This window comes from Stenella coeruleoalba (genome assembly GCF_951394435.1).
Source record: "Stenella coeruleoalba genome assembly, chromosome: 5".
NCBI classification, from domain to species: domain Eukaryota; kingdom Metazoa; phylum Chordata; class Mammalia; order Artiodactyla; family Delphinidae; genus Stenella; species Stenella coeruleoalba.
In genome coordinates this window covers 112,666,329-112,684,261 of record NC_137150.1, presented here as the reverse complement: position 1 = coordinate 112,684,261, position 17,933 = coordinate 112,666,329, and the positions used below count along the sequence as shown (strand labels likewise).

At 34.0% G+C, this 17,933-nt stretch overlaps 1 protein-coding gene across 1 annotated transcript in view; it reads right to left on the bottom strand.

Moving 5' to 3' along the window:
- The window catches only part of ROBO1 (roundabout guidance receptor 1), a gene marked incomplete at its 5' end in the record, with an annotated part of 146,705 nt that overhangs the window by 85,958 nt on the left and 42,814 nt on the right, over positions 1 to 17,933 (bottom strand). The window lies entirely within an intron of this gene.

Genomic DNA, 17,933 nt, shown 5'->3' with positions numbered 1-17,933 from the left:
GTCAGTTACATTGAGAACAATGGCAGCTGAAAACATGAGGTGTGCTGATGGGGTCACTCGCTGGGGAAAAAAAAAATTTAAAAAGCTTGTTTTGGGGCTGTGCTTTATGATTGGAAAAACTGTGCACTGAACATAAGTCTTTCTACCTACTGTTTACACTTTTCAAATTCATTTGTTATCAGCTGTCTGAAACGCCTAATTATTCTCCTTTCTTGTCTCAGTTCAAACTGAAATGAACGTTTCAAGCCAGACACTGAACAGTTTATACAGGATAATCCGCTTTTTAAGACTCTTCCATTATTTCTAACCTTTTCCTTAAAAGTACTTTTAGTTACTTATGTCAGTCACTTAGGATAACTGCTTCAAGTGAATATGAATCAAAAAGTATGTTCAGATTATGTCCACAAGGGCTACTTCTCTGCTCATGAGAATATGACTTCTTTGTGAATGAAGATGAGTATTTGAAAGGGTACCCTTTTCTCTTGCTAAATATTTTCTGGTCAGTTGTATCTGAGACATATATACAAATATTTATGATATATAATATATACATTTATCAACTTTACACATTTGTATGTATACACATATATACATGTGTGTAAAGTGGAATGTAAAACCCCTTTAAAAAAGGCGATATGTAAAACAACTTGCATGGTCACAAAACTGAAGAAAGCAATTAGATCTCCTAACTTCTAGATAAGTGTCCTTTCTTCTATACTCCCTTTTTATTTTTAATTGAGGTTTAGTAGAAATTATACCATTTGACAAGAAAATTACAGGAGACCTGAAAAATCAGGTCAAATGCCCTCAAATGTCCTGTAACTTATACGGAAGAAAATACAAAGTTAGGAGAATAAGTTTAGGTTCAATTTTGGTAATGCTGACGTTCTAGCTTATAATTTTTTTTAAACTCTGATTGTAATTGACTGGTTTACTCATGAATTTGGCAAACACTGTCATTATCCAGGTATAATAACAGGTGTGTGCATCATTGCCTGAGGATTTTCCTCCACACACATCCATACAGGAGCGTTTGATTCCTTAGTTAAGGGTTGGAATAACTGACATAGAAATCAGACCAAGGAATTGAAAGGACTGACTGGATAATAAACCAAATCCAGAAGAGAGTTTGGTTTGTTTCAATGAAAGAAAACGAAGTGATTAATTAAATGAATGGGAAAATATGACTTTCCAATATATGCAGGGAATTTGAGTAGGAAAATGTAAATGTTCAAATCACTTAGACAAGTAAAAACTTCGGGTGGTCTCTTTTCTAAATCTCAGAACCATGTCTAATAACATGTGCCAGAATCCATGTTTCTTTTATAAAACGCCAGCTCTCCTCAAACCTCAAAGACTTATGTGGGAACAAGGGATACAAACCCTTATACAAACTACATTTATCCTGCAGCAATCCTTCCACACAGGATATTTGCCTGGAAATGAATTTACTATATCTTATAGGCATATCCTCCAGCCAACATCAACAATGACATCAGCCACGAGGCATGTCTCAGAAAAAACCCTTTCCTACATGTATGTTAAATATTAGATATAGACATATCTCTAAGAAAAATTTTAAATGGATTAAATATGCCTTTTTCAATCTTCTATCATCACTTATCTATTTAGATTGAGAAGGCCAATCACCATATGCATCTGATGTTCATGATAAAATGTTGGACTATTTTTCAAGGGCTACAATATTTAAACTTGCCATAATTAAAAACACATAATCATGTTACTAATATAATGTTCAGTGTTGAAAATACAGAAAATTAGATAAGCAAAGAAAAGCTACCTATAATTCAGCCATGCGAATTGTACCATATTGTTTTAAAATATTCTCCTACAGTATCACTTGAATGACTGTTTAATGGTCTAAATACAAATTAACCTTAATTATTTAACTAATCTATTGTCTTTAAATTTAGATTGTTGCTAATTCCCCCATTAAACACAATGGTGAGATTTACATCCCTCTCAATTTTATTCAAGTTTATTTCAACTGAAATTCTCTCTGATAGGACACTTTCCTCCCAAACCTCACGAATACTGAACATTAACATCCTTGCCAAACTTAGAACAGAATCTCCTCTTAATTGGCACTTTATATTAGTGAGGTTAAACATTTATATTCACATTACCTTGTCATTGATATCCTATTTGTTGTGGATATTGTGTTCTTGTGCTTAACTTTTTTTTTTATTTTATTGAAGTATAGTTGATTTACAATTTTGTGTTAATTTCTACTATACAGTAAAGTTGTTCAGTTATACGTAGATATACATTCTTTTTCATATTCTTTTCCATTATGGTTTATCCTACGTATTGAATATAGTTCCCTGTGCTATACAGTATTCCCCTTCTAAATAAAAAGGCGGGGTATGGGTTATGGGTTATAAGGGCTGGAATGTTAGAAAAGATTAAAAATCTTCTATCTCAATGGTGTACAAACTTTTTTTGTCTTCTTAAGCCATGAAACTTCTCCAAACAAATTCTTCCTCAAAGATCTAATTCCTAAATAGATAACAGCTTGGGGACAGGGGAGGGGGTTCCATGAAGTGGCTTCTGAAGCCATTTCTGGGGGTCCCTCTACTCTAGGTAGTGGTTCAAATAACATCAGCCTAATCCAAACACTGCCTTTTAAATTGTGCTTAAATTTTTGATTTCTAAGAAGTAAGGATAAGCTAAAATTTTATCCACTTCTCAAAAATGTTGTAGATATATTTTTCCATTTATTAAAAGTCTTTCTAATCTAGTTAGTCATTTTTGTTGTTCTATCAGTAAAATTATATAAAATAGATTACATAATACATATGAAATTATATAAATATTCACTCTATTTTCATCCTGTATTTTGCTTTTATTAAATTTTAACCCATCTATATTTTTGCATATATAGAAAGCTATTTTTTTCTAATAGCTCATTATTGCATCACCATTATTGAACAATCCATCCTCTTATCTGTATTAGTATGAAATGACATCTTTATAATATGTGTATAGCTTTTTAACTTAAAACATAGAGAGATTCTTTTAGGGTTAAAATTATTCCTTGCAACACCATAAAAAATTCTCCAAAAATGGTGCTCCAGCATCCTTAAAGTATGTGAATGGACCTTCCCCAAAGTACTGATCATGAAAGTACTTAGAAACCTTTATTTATATGAGGACAAATTGTTCATCAAAGCAAACTTTGATAAATTTTAGACACATCATGTGGTTATTTCTTACATAAAATGAAATGATTCTGACACATAGAAATGAAAATGAGTGCAAATAGCCCTAAGTGCACGGTTATTCACCAGCAGGACTTTTAATGACTAATATTGAGTAACAGTTACAAAAAGACAGACACGGATTCATAAACATATTTTGGATCCCCCAAACCCAAACTGTCCTCTGGGCACCATTTTTCTTCATTTGTTTATCTTGTGAGATATAAATTGAAATAGTACTTAATCAAGATAAAGTCCTATCACTTATTTTATCACTCATTTAAAAAGAGAAAAAATAAAAGGATGCAGATCACACATCATTTAATAAGACATAAAGTTAGCAACCCCATTACCTTTACTCTTTGTCACAGTTACCCATACTTCCTGCAGACTTTATTCTGTGCAGTCTGTCTTTGTGGCCAATGACAAGTGAAACATGGAGGCTGATTGGTTGAAGGACATGGAAGGGTATGGATGGAAAGGGGAAGAGAAGTTCCAGTCACAGTGACACGATGATTAGAAGATGGCCAATAAAATGTCAACTTACCAGACCCAACTAAAACGAAACAAAAAAAGAAAACATGGAATAAATAAAAATAAACAGAAAATGAAACAGAAAAAGTAATAAGATTTGACTTAACAATGATCGTTCTTTTAAAATAAAATGAAGAACACATTAATATTTGGATACATGGCTCAAACTGTCCATGAATGAATATTTGTTAGCATTTCCAGCATCATCATAAATCATTTAAGAAGAATAGAAATGAATCTTAAAATCTCTACTTTGATTAAATGGCAGAGCTACAATGAATGATAGCTATGAAATTATAAAACACTTTTCAATGACTTTACATTTTGCTACCAGGATTAGATAACTATATATGTAATGGGTTTAAAAAGCACACTATAAATCTTAACTGCTAATGCTACGTAGAATAGAAATCAAGCACCTTAATCAAAGATAAAGAAGTATTAAATCCTGTAACTCCACCATCAGATTAATTTTAAAAGGTTCATGCTGTCAATGATATTCTATTAAACCCATGTTTCTCATACTTGAATAAGCATAAGAATCACCCTAAGATCTGGTTAAAATACAGGTTATGATTGTAGAGGTCAGAAGTGTGACCAGGGATTTTGCAGAACCCACATGCTGCTGGTACAGGACCATAGGTTGAGTAGCACGGTTAAAAAAAGGTATTATATTTGAATTCTTGCATATTTTTAATTGAGAAAACACACAGGAAAAATATAAACACATTATAGAAACAGAGAAAACTTTATAACACTATCTAATAAAGTTATAATCACATTACCTGTTTTCAATGCTGAAACATTGGGTATTTTAACATAGAAAGCTCATGTATTACATATTTAAAAACTGGAAAGCAATTGTTTTGCTCTTTTAGAAACAAAGGTAATTACTGTCAAATGCAGAGCTTTTTCATAATAGCCCAGTAGACATCCACAATATATTCTACTCAAATAAATAATGTCCATGTCTTTCAGCAAGTCACAACTAATTAGACTTGATATACATTCCGGTACTTTAAATAAATGATCTATGCCAAGCACTGCTGCTGTGAAATGGTAGTTTTAAAATAGAGAGAGGAGTTCTCTTGCCTATTGTTACCACATATGCAAAATTTAAAGGTAATTCAGAAGCACATTTTAACTCACACGTTCCCTTTAACGTGAGTGAAATAAGTTGTCTACTTTTCACTCTAAGGTAAAAACTCTAAGCATAATTTTTCAATCACACCTGCAAGAAAAGTTAAAAAAAGCATACTCTCATTTGCTCAGGCATAATGTTTATCATAGCATAACTATGTTATCCAGATTTGAAAACAAACAGAGGATGGGACTTGCTTACATTTCTCATCACCTTAAAGATGATGTCTTTTAAATGACAGGAAGAAATGTTCAGAAACTACAAGAGAGAGAACCTGACAACTGTAGCAACAGAACTTTGCTTTGAGAAAACAAAAAGTCATAAAATTATCTTTTGGGTAATCTGAAAATAAATTTGATCTCATTAGACTGATGCAGTTAAAATCAAGCCTTATTTGAAGTCAGGAGATCAAAGGAATGATTCCTAAATAGTTTCTAGTCATGTATTTTCAGTAATTTAAAATTTCTTAAACAGTTTCAAAAATATTTAACATGTTAGAAACCAAAAAAATCACTGGGAAGCAGCTCATTTAAAATTTTAAAAAGCGCTTTTCCCTTGCCTATAGGTTTTACCAGCAATTGAACCATAGCAGTTGAATCTTTTAATTAAAATCCACTGTGTTTAAGCATGTTAGGCCGGGCTTCCCTGGTGGCACAGTGGTTGAGAGTCTGCCTGCCAATGCAGGGGACACGGGTTCGTGCCGCGGTCCGGGAAGATCCCACATGCCGCAGAGCGGCTAGGCCTGTGAGCTATGGCCACTGAGCCTGTGCGTCCGGAGCCTGTGCTCCGCAGCGGGAGAGGCCACAACAGTGAGAGGCCCGCATACCACACACACAAAAAAGAATGTTAGGCTAATGCAGGTGCATATCACATCAATGACAATTGATAACTGTAAGGTTTTTCATAGTCTATTAAGGACCCTAAAACTTATCTAAAACAACATCTAACACAGAAGCTCCTAAAACATCAGAGGTTTTTGAATGATCAGAGGTATCTTGAATGATCATTTAAGCTTTTAACAACCATGATTATCAGGAAGTGATTCTTCTTATCTAAATGAAAACCTGCCCATCACAATTTCATTTGTTCGAGTTTCAGTAAACAAATAAATGCCATTTATACCCTCCAAATAAAATCCTTTTTCTCATTTGAAGAAAATTATCATCCCCAAATTTCTCTTCTGGAGAATAAATGATAGAAATTTCTTTAAGTTTTTCTCAGATTTCCCCTTCCTCTGTATTTCTCTCAGGGTCAGGTCAAATGATTTTTTTTTTTTTCCCCATACAGAAAGCAGAGATCTTCTACACAACAGGCAGTGCCTATTATTGTCCGGTTAGGAAAAGTCCAGAAAGAATTAGAAAAAACAAGAGTCATTTGGATCCTGTTCATTCATTATCCTCTAAAGCTCCTGGTTTACGGGCTGCTTCTCTCCCACCCTCCACATAACTCGTCTCATCTTTTTTTCTGCTTTAAAGGCTGGGAGCACCTCTATCCCAGCTCCCCTTTCTCCCTAAGAAAGACGAAAAGCCTGTCTGTCTCTATCTCTAATAAAACAATAAAACAATAAAATGTTAGCTCTGGAAGTGACCTTAGCACTTATCAGTCTAACCCTATCTTTTTGCATGAGAAAATGGAGAACCTAAATTGTTAAATAACTTTCTCAAGGTCACAGATGACTAACCAAAGGCTGTCTTCCAGGTCTCTCGACTAAATCCATGTCTGTACAAATTTCCCTACTAGTTAATCAGTTTGGGGAGAACTATACGCAATAGGACACAGAATCTATTTGATTTTACATTTAGACTGTCATAAACTGTTTAATCTAAAATCATTACTACCTACACATAAAAATAGTTTTAAAGAATTCCTCATGACATTAAAAATCTTTAAAGAATATTTGGCTAGAGTTTTAAAAAGACATGGGAAACTAACAAGTGAGAAGAAAACAGACTTAAAGGCTCTTACAAAGTTCACCTTTTTGGGAAAAAAATGTAATGCAATCATTTCTTAAGGGTGAACCAATTTTAATCATTTCTTTTCTTGATCTCACTATAAATTGAATAAAATACTACTCTTTTGAAGCATGAGAATAATATCTTAACAAAAAATACTTTTTAAGGTAAATGGGTCAAATAGGAAGGTAAAAAAAAACTTTAAAAAATAAATATATATTTTTAAGAGGAAAAAACCTTACTAGTTTTTCTTTTTTTTTTTAACATTGCAACATTATGCAGATTACAATCCATCTCCAGGGACAGCTTTAAATTTCCTTATATTGGAGGGAGTTTGGAAAGGCGTGAGGGATTAGAGAATTGCCACTAAGTTGAGTTTGTATACAAAGCATACTGTTTTCACCTAGATTTTATTTTCTTGGGGTTGGGTGGGGGAGGAAGGGAAGTTAATCAAAGTCTAAATATATATATATATATATATATATATATAATACATATATATAATACACGTTAATTATATAATTTTATAAAACTGGTTCTCTTTTGAGTCTAAAAAAGAAAAAGAAGAGCTTTCTTCCAAATATTTGGAGATATACAAACATTATACACTTGACTAACAGTTTTTAGAAAAAGAACTGTTCAAAAAGTTTGGGAGAATTTAGTCTCTTGCTCTCTCTCTGCCTCTCTCCGTCTCTCTCTGTCTCTCTCGTCTCTCTCACAAACACACACACACACATACACACACTTAGAATAAGAGATTTTCTTCCTCATTTGAATGTGCCATCGAAGGGCTCCAGATTATCTAATTAGTTTGAAATCTTATTCTAAGAATGTACATTGTTCAGACAATAATTTCTAGGTATAAATGAGAAGAAGCTAAGAGAAAAAAGAAATGAAAATAAGGAAGTAAAGAAGGAAAGAAGGGAGGGAGGGAGGAAAGAAGAAAGAAAAAACTCATTTCTTCTATCTCCTTGTCATATTCAGGAGACATGAGTCAGAAAGATGATACATGTTTGAAAAAATTATACAGAAGCTGGAGGAAGAGGCTTTTTTTTTGGTCTGAGAAAATAAGTTAGCTGGACAGATACTTAAGAAGTCTTCACATTATGTCTAATAAATACAGGGACCAGCCAATCTTAATAACTACTTAGGCCAGAAGAGAAGTAGATAATGGGCCTAAATAATAGCACGAACGACTTAGGAAAAGTATAGAAAAGAAGCAGTTAACAGTAAAGGTCACTGAACCATGAATTGGTTGCCAACTGTGATGTCTCTAGAGGTCTTTAAAAATGGGATTTATTTCCATTTGGCCACAACAGTTTAGCTATATAACACTGTCTGGTAAAGAAATAGAGTAGCTGACTCTTAAAGTGCTTTCTACGCTATGATTTTAAGACTCTGGAAGTTCAGAGGTAAAGCAAGACAACAGATATACCCCTCTGCTTCCAATATTTTTCCTTCAGATTATGTATACCCAAATGTATACTCTAGTAGAAAATGTCCTGGAAAATATTCTTTTCAGTCAATATTACCTAAAGTTGATGAAGTACTTTATACACATAGCTCATATGATAAATCCAGGAGATAGCAGAAAATTCCAAGAAAGTAAAATATTTGCATGATTAGCACAATATTAAAATTACAATTTTGGTATTTCCACATTGAAATCTCAGTTTTTGAAGCATAGTGGCAAAAATATTGGAGTTTATCCTTACACATTAAAGTCCTGAGATTCTTCACTATTAGTAATGGGCTATACAATTATTTGTACTGTAATGACAGAAGATTTCACAGTATTCGGGTCTAAAATAATTTAAGTATTCTAAACTCATAGAATGGCCCTATAGAATATTTCATAGTTAAGCAAATTTACAAACAGTAGGACCAATCCTACTAGCAAATATCAGAGAACAGCAGCTTCCTTAAATGGGCTACAGATGAAATCACCCTGACTATGGAATTCTTCTGCTAACTCATAGATATTCATTTTCATTATTAGTAGCTAAATTGCAGTGAATCCCTAAATTGATGTGATGTTTTTCATTCTTATACACAGCAGGGCTCAGTTAACAAATCTGACAGACTAGAATTGTAAATACCACATTCCAGAAGAATATGAATGGAGTAAAGTAATGAGTTACAAGATTTTTTTGAGAAGAAACACATTTTTATTAAAACAGAGGAACACTCAAATTTTTAAGGAGTGAAGTATCTACATTTGAACTGACAAATCCCAGTCACTGTTACACCAGAGAAATTATATGCATAGATACTCATGAATGATAATATCTCTAACAATTAAAAACCCTCAAGATATTTTAATACTAGGTATGATTTCTTTTTAGGGAAAAGGTTGAGTTTAACATAAAAGCCTGTCATTACATCTTTCAACTTTTCAGACATAAAAATAGAGTGATTAAGAGGAACATTTTTAGAATATATTTAATGGATACATAAAATACCATGAACTTTTCCCCTCCACTCAAATATCTCACTTTATTCTTTAGATCAGTGGCTCTGGAGACAATTCTGATTGTCACAACTGAAGGGGGGGTGTTTCCGGCACCAATAGGCAGAGGTCAGGGATGCTGATAAACATCCTACAACGCACAAGACAGCTTCCCACAGCAAAGCATGATCCAACCCAAAATGTCAATAGTGCCAGGACTGAGAAACCTTGCTATCTGCACAAAATACCTTGCACTATGCCTGACACATTACAGGTGCTCAGAAAAAGTTAATATTCTTCTTTTCCTTCTGCTTCTACAAATGTCCCCACAAGCAGTTATTAAATGGTGCAACTTAGTTATTTGCCTGCTAAAGAGTCTGAGATTGAAATGCAGCTACCCAGCAAACTATGATAATGTGTATGCCACCAGACATAGGATCTCAGGATCATAATTTTGGTGGTAATACTCCCGAAGTCAATTTAGAAAGCCAGAAATTTAGATCTTTCCTCTCCTTCTTCCGAGAGATACATAATTCATTACCAAATTCCATAGCTTTTATTTCATAACTATTTCTCCATTCCATCCACCTCTTTCTATCTCTATTGCCACCACCCTGGACAAGTTATCCACCAGCATTCACCCGAACTAATGTCTTGCTTTTTTCCATTCCAATCTCACAATTCAGCCACAATGATTAAAAATAAACTAATCTGATTATAGTACATTTTTGCTTAACACCCTTCAATATGGTCCCATTGCTCTTAAAATAGAGAGCAAAATCTCAAACATGGCCTCGTTATGTAACTCTTTGGTGTCTTCTCATATCCCTTCCCCTCCTCCACCACCCTATCTTAGCCCCGTAGATTTTCTTCTCATCCTCGAGCACATGTTGCTCCATCTTACTTCCGGTTCTGTTTATGCTGTGCCCTGGGATCCTCCCCTTTTAATTCCTACTCACCCTAGCCCTCAGCTAAAAAAAAAATACCTCTTCAAAGAGCTTCCTCTAAATTTGATACTAAATTTTATCAGAATGCTATATGTTCTCACAGCAACCTCAACTTTTCTCCTTGAGCACTTACTGTAGTTTTAAATTATACATTTGTGATTATTCTATAAATGTCTGTCTCTTAAACTAGCCTATAAGTTCCATGTGGGCAAGTATTTAACCATTTTGTTTGCCGGCATTTCTATAGAACTTATCAAGTTGAGGACATTATTCACATTGTAAATATCTGTTGAAAGAGTGAACAAATGACAATAATGTCCCCATTGCCCAGCTGAAAGCACTTTCTTCCTCCCTGGCCTATCTGTACAAATCCACTTTTCATATACTGCTGATGCTGTAGACATTTATGTATATCTCTCTTTATCAATAGGCTGTAATAAGCTCCATGAAGGCAGGCTCCATGTCTCATTATCTGTGCATCCTTCACAGTGCTTAGCATATTGTTTTATATATAGAAGGTGCTAAGAATTTGTTTAGTTGAAAATCTGGAACACTTACCTTCAAATGGCATAATTCATGGAGGGTCAGCGTTAAGGTACATGATGGCATAATGATAAAATTATTCAATAATGATAAAATTAAACAACTTTGGATCAAGATTCTCTGCAAAATTAATCAGATCTATCCTGCATAAATCACATAACCTTTCTACATCTCAGTTTAGTAAAGAGCCATCAATGTTAGCTAACTATGTGTCAGATCACACACAGAAACCTTCTCAGCAACTCTGTAGAAAAGAGTTCAATATGCCAATTTTGCAAAGGGAGAAATGTGAAAATTAAGTAATTTTCTTAAGGTCACACATCAGGTAAGACATGGAAGATTGGAGCTCAGGTCTGTTCAGCTCTTTAAATCCTTGCTATTTTTACTACCTTGCATGACTTGTTTGTTTGAAAATTCTTAAAAAGTGTTAATCTTATTCTAATGTAAATTTGGTTCTGAAATCTTTTGGCTCCATGACCTAAGTGAAATAACTTTCAATAAGAAATTATTTACAAAGTAAATCATCAACAAAATGAAAAGGCAACCTACTGAATGGGAGAAAATAATTGCAAATTATATTTCTGATAAGGGGTTAATATCCAAAATATATTAAAAACTCATTCAACTCAATAGCAAAATACCAAATAATCTGATTAGAAAAATGGGTAGAGACTCTGAATAGACATTTTTCCAAAGAAGATATATAGATGGCCAATAGGCACATGAAAAGATGCTCAACGTCACTAACCATGAGCGAAATGCAAATCAAAACCACAAAATCACCTCACACCTCTTAGAATGGATAATTATTAAAAAGACAAGAAATGAGAATGTTGGCAAGGATGTTGAGAAAAGCGAACCCTTGCGCACTGTTGGTGAGAATGTAAATGAGTGCAGCCACTGTGGAAAACAATATGGAGGTGCCTCAAAAAATTAAAAATAGAACTACCATATGATCTAGCAATTCCACTCTAGGGTATGCATCCAAAGAAAACAAAAACACTAATTCAAAAATATATACATACCCCATGTTCACTGCAGCATTATTTACAATAGCCAAGATATAGAAAAAATCGAAATGCCCATCACTGGATGAATGGATAAAGAAATGTAAACTAACTAACTAATGAATACACACACACACACACACACACACACACACACACACACACACACACGCCATGGAATATTATTCAGCCATAAAAAGAAGGAAATCCTGTCATTTGAGACAACATGGATGGACATGGAGGGTATTATGCTAAGTGAAGTAAGTCAGACAGAGAAAGAAAAATACCAAATGATCTCACTTACATGTGGAATTTAAAACAAAAAATAAAAAAAATAAGTCCATAGAGACAGAGAACAGGTTAGTGATTGCCTAAGGTGAGGGTGAGGAGTAGATGGAATGGATGAAGGGGGTAAAAGTTACATATTTCAAGTTATAAAATAAGTAAGTCATGAGGATCTAATGTACAGCATAGGGAATATAGTTAGTAATACTCTACTGCATTCTTGAAAGTGGGTAAGAGAGTAAATCTTAGAAGTTCTCATCACAAGAACAAATTTTCTAACTATGTATATGGTGATGGATATTAACTTGACTTACTGCACTGGTCACTTTGCAGTATATATAAATATAGAATCATTATACTGTACACCTGAAACGAATATAATGTTATATGTCAATTATACCTTAACAAAAAAGATATTGTTTAAATGCACAATATGTATTAATATATTAAATTAACATGGGTACATAATCTGCTTCACATATGGGCATGTTTCAAACATATAAAAAGGTTTTAGGGGAGGAAATGACTCATGCTATATTTTATTTTCTCATTAAAAAAAAAAAAAAAACAATGTCCAAACAGCCAATTTCCATCTCTGAAAGATGATATGATGCAACCTTTTAGGACAACTACCGTAAATGTCAAATTCATGCAGTCAAGTATCGAATGTATATGTTCACAGTTTGCTATACATTATAAAGTCATCTCTGACCTCAGTTTTTTCATCAGTAAAACAGAGCCCCCATCCATGTCTAACATTCATAATCTCAACAATCCAGCACAGGAATTATGTAATTTACCATTATTTCCAAGAAGCCTAAATCAGGCCAAAATTACTGATCATCAATTATATTTAGTCATTTAGTACACTTGGGGGGAATATAAAAACCTAAGGAAAAACACAAGAGCACACCTCATCTCTTTACTAATGACCTAAAAAGAACACTGTTTGAAATGACTATTCTACCATACACAATGTTAACTTTTTAAAAGCACCTTTGTAAAATGGTCATTTCTATCAGTTTGAGTTGTGTAATGCTGTAAATTTTCTCCTAATAACACTGACCACACAAAATAAATGTCCTACAGCTAAAGCTAACCTTAACAACCATTTATGGATTTTCCTACTCTCATAATTCTGTTATAAAGCAATTACTCAGCTACATTTTGTCTTATACTTATTTTAGCATTTTCTACAGGTGTGTTTATATTGGCACGTTATTTATAAAGTCCTGAGAATAACAGTTTAAAAGCAAATTAAAGTGCTCGTGGTATTTTAATCAGTTTTGCAAACTTTGGGTATGATATTAAAAGGTAGTAACTTCCAATTTATACAGAATCTTTTAAAAAATGAAATAAAAAGCATATTATATTTTGAAATTATTGAAATAAGGCTCAAAGGACACCAGCTGCTGCTGGTATAACTATTCTAATGATGACCCTAATGTTTGGAATATACTGAAATGATTTGTGAATCTATAAGGATGAATACTGTTCAGTGTAATTTTCAATTCTGTGTATACCTATAAAATATTTAAAACGATAGCAAGCAAATAATAAAATTTGATACATATGGATGCATAAAAAGACCATTTTTCAATTATCTTGCATAGTTAATTCACCCAGGGTTCATCATAAGAAAAGGGTGCCCTCGATGTCAATTAGTCTAAAATTATTCTCTTTATGATTATTCTCTCTTAAACAATGACTTACCTCAATCACTTTATGTCTTAATAATTCTGGACAAAATAGGATACATCAATGTAAATTAACTTAGAATTAATTCTTTTACATTAAATTATACACAATATCACAAAATAATTCCAATTCTTAAAGTTATGTGAGATTGTCAGTAATGAATCTAATGTTTTAGAATGAGCTACCCATTAATGACTAGAGCAAAAATCTAATTTATTTCATTCAAATTTCATTCTCAGGCTGCGTAATGCAGATTGTGTAGATTCACACAACTCAGTTACCTATTTCCAGGATGATGTCATTAGTTCATAATGTAGGTTGCTAAAGACAGTTGCTAAGTTATACATCTATGTAACTGAGCAACGAGAGAACCTTATCCACTGTTATGTAGATGAATAAATCACAGTAAAGCTCAGAACATAACGGAAGACCCATGATGTGCTATTTACTAGTGTGGTATTGTGTCATTATTTGTCACAGAATCATCTTATGTGTCAATTATTTCTTGTACCTGACTGCTCTACTTATTTCCTCAAATACTTGCTTGGCAAAAAACATTAAGAGAGTGTTTCAAGTTCTCTGTAGGAAGGCTAGGTGGAGAATTGCTTTTTCTTTTGATTAATTTTTAAGATTTTATCAGTTTGTTTGAAATAACTAAAAGCAACCCAAAACCTTCATGAGTAAGTGAAAGAAATCTAAGAGAATGTCACATCTTCAACAGTCATTAGGGTTAAAATGACTATTTCTGAAAGGCTATAAGAACACAAGAAGTTCTTTACTTTATCCTTTCTACAAAAAAAAAAAAAAAAAAAGGAAAAGAATCATAGGCCATAATGCTGCTGGGTCTCAATCAAATCAAATAGCATAAAAAAAAACCCAGCAGGAGTGGAGCCCGGCATCCTATTTATGTCACTGGATCAGAACAGTTAGGAGAGGAAGCCATTCTCACAAATCATTCTCTTGTTAAATTCTGTAGTGGGGCTTCATTAAACCTCTTGAATGATAGCACTTGACTTTCAGCCTGTTCACAAAGAGCTCAGCTGGCAATACTGACTCTTTAAAACTCTTCAATCACACATTGTCTTTTGGGTTTTCTTTCTATAATAACTAATCTTTTTTTTAATTCTCATTAGCTCCTCAAATCTTCAGTTAAATTTTTAAAATCATTATTTTAACTACAAAACAAGCAACAACAACAACAAAAACACAAAATCCACAACAAATCCTATAAGGGAGGCATTCTGAGTAAGACTCTTGAGTTCAACATTGAGTGTAGCAATACATACATATAGGAGGTGGTAAATTTATATATGACACTGTGTGTGTGTGTGTGTGTGTGTGTGTGTGTGTGTGTGTATCCCAATCCCTGAAGCACTGTTTACTCTAGTACGACTGACTTTACTGGGCCTTTGTGGATTGCTGCCATGTGTGATGAAGAATCATTCTCCAAAGAATCAGTCTGCCATATCTTGTCAAGGTTCTTAAAGTCATCCAGTAAAGCTTTGGGGGCCTTGGAATATGTGTTTCATCAAAACGTTGAACTCACAGTCCTTTTTTTTAAATCTGAAACACTTTATTTACCATTTCATAATAGTAAATTCACAGTTCTTAACTAAAATCTTGGATTATAGTAAACCTGACTTGAACCTGCAAAAGGGCCATCTGACACTATTAGTTTTGGCTTTGACTCAAATAACCACGTTATTGGTCAGAAACAATGTACTATTATACTGCCAGCTTTTCTGAAATCAGCAATTTAAGCACACTGTTCCAACAAATGATTTAAATGAAGTCTACATCAAAGAAAGGAAATTCAGAACTGAAGGGTCCAGTTTTTTCTCTCATTACTTCTTTTCTGTCTAGATATTATACCAGCTCTAAAAAGTCAGATGACTCTTACCCTCTATCAGATCTCATATGCTGATAGAAAGCTTTAGCCTGGTGAAGCCTGTTTATGGGAACTACAAATTTACAAAACAGGCTTTCTTTCCCCCCAGAGTTTGTTTTTGAATGCAAGTTTATTAAAGTTTATCCCTCACTACTGGCAATAAAATCTACAGTAAGCTACATTGTTTAATTTTCACTTAAATTTTAATTTTACATTCTGAAATAATTATATAGTGGTCCATAAAAAAAAAAAGCCATGCACATGACATGTTGCAATGTGTGAAATTAACATGTGGTTTTGTAAACTTCAAAGTTGCTATTTCACATCTTAGAAAATGTTCAAGGCACAAATGCACATTTCTTTTAATGGACTATGCCTTCTGATTCATTTTCAAGACTATTAAAGTTTTAAATTATATGGAAGTTATTACTGGGGACCATCTATCCACATTATTTTTATCTCTAGTTTCAACTGGTCCAATATATGGATTATATTTATGGAAGGTACAGTGATTCAATATTATTCATTTTATCAGGAAATTTAGCAGCATTGAACATATAAGGGGGGGATAATAATTATGTTTAAAGATCAAAGGGAATCATGTTAATTATGGATCTGTTTAATAAAAAAAAACTATTTTGGTCTCAAATGCATATTAAATACACACAATTAATAAAGACAAAAAAGTATTTTTACCTAATGTAGATTTTTTTGTGTTATACCTAACTTTTTTTCTGTTTCTTGAAGCAATTAGAATGAAAATTGACATTTTTTTAAACCACAATTACAGAAACCTTGATAGTCATTGTTTATTGAAAAGCATTTATTGTGTGTCTATATAAAGTATAATGGGAGATGCATACATGACTCAGACTTTAATCTTTTTTTTTTTTTTTTTCTTTTTTTTTGCGGCACGCGGGCCTCTCACTGCCGTGGCCTCCCCCACCGCGGAGCACAGGTTCCGGACGCGCAGGCTCAGCGGCCACGGCTCACGGGTCCAGCCGCTCCGCAGCATGTGGGATCTTCCCGGACCGGGGCACGAACCCGTGTCCCCTGCACCGGCAGGCGGACTCTCAACCACTGCGCCACCAGGGAAGTCCAGACTTTAATCTTTTTATACAGCAGCTAAGAGCACTAAAGCTACATAAAGTCCTGATATATACACATATAAAGACACATGACTGAAATGACTCCTCTTCTTCTGCCTTCTTCATATCACCTTTATTGCTTCTCCTTTTGCTGAGCATTTAAATGCTTCACACAATGTGCTAAGCATTTCATATTTATTAGCTCATTTAATCTCCACAAAATCCTATGAGGGAGACATATTTACTCCCCTTTACGGAGGAGAAAACTGAGAATCAGAGATTTAACATCTTGTACATTCAGTTTTTGAATCCATGTGTGTCTATCAGAAAAGACTGTTAGTTCTACCCTACAGAACATTTCCTAAAGCAGCAGCAAAAAAAAAAAATATTGAGGAGTGATTTTTTTTTTTTTTTTTCTGTATGCCGGCCTCTCACTGTTGTGGCCTCTCACTGTTGTGGCCTCTCCTGCTGCCGAGCACAGGCTCCGGACGCGCAGGCTCAGCGGCCATGGCTCACGGGCCCAGCCGCTCCGCGGCATGTGGGATCTTCCCGGACCGGGGCACGAACCCGTGTCCCCTGCATCGGCAGGTGGACTCTCAACCACTGCGCCACCAGGGAAGCCCCTGAGGGCTGATTTTGACAGACCTCAATATCAAGGAATCACAGAAAATTATAATTGCAGAAAAGCAAAACAATTACCAAATTCTACATTAATCAGCAACTAAAAATTTCAAATCTCTATGGTCAAAGTAAATATTACTGAGACTCTAATGGGTTTTTAGTTGTTTTGAAAGAAGAGATGAGAAAAATAATCATAACCATCATTTTGCATAAGCATTTCATAATCCACAAACCACTTTTATGAGAATATACTTTGTTCATTATCTTTTTAAAACTTTTCTATCATCTTTGATGTTTATAGTCCATGTACATTCATTTTTTTCAACAGATGAGTATACTAAAACTCAGAGAAGTTAAGTGACTTGCCCAGGATACCTACCACAGCTGGTATATATCAGGGCAGCCCTTGATTCGCTCAGACAGAAAATGTTACATGAGCACCAAGGATGCTCCTAAGACTGCAATAAGCAACGAGACTAAGAAGGTGAAGTACATAAAGTGTGCCTGTAAGGAACTCACAGTCAAATGGGGCAGATACTGAAATGCAATAAGGGTGGCA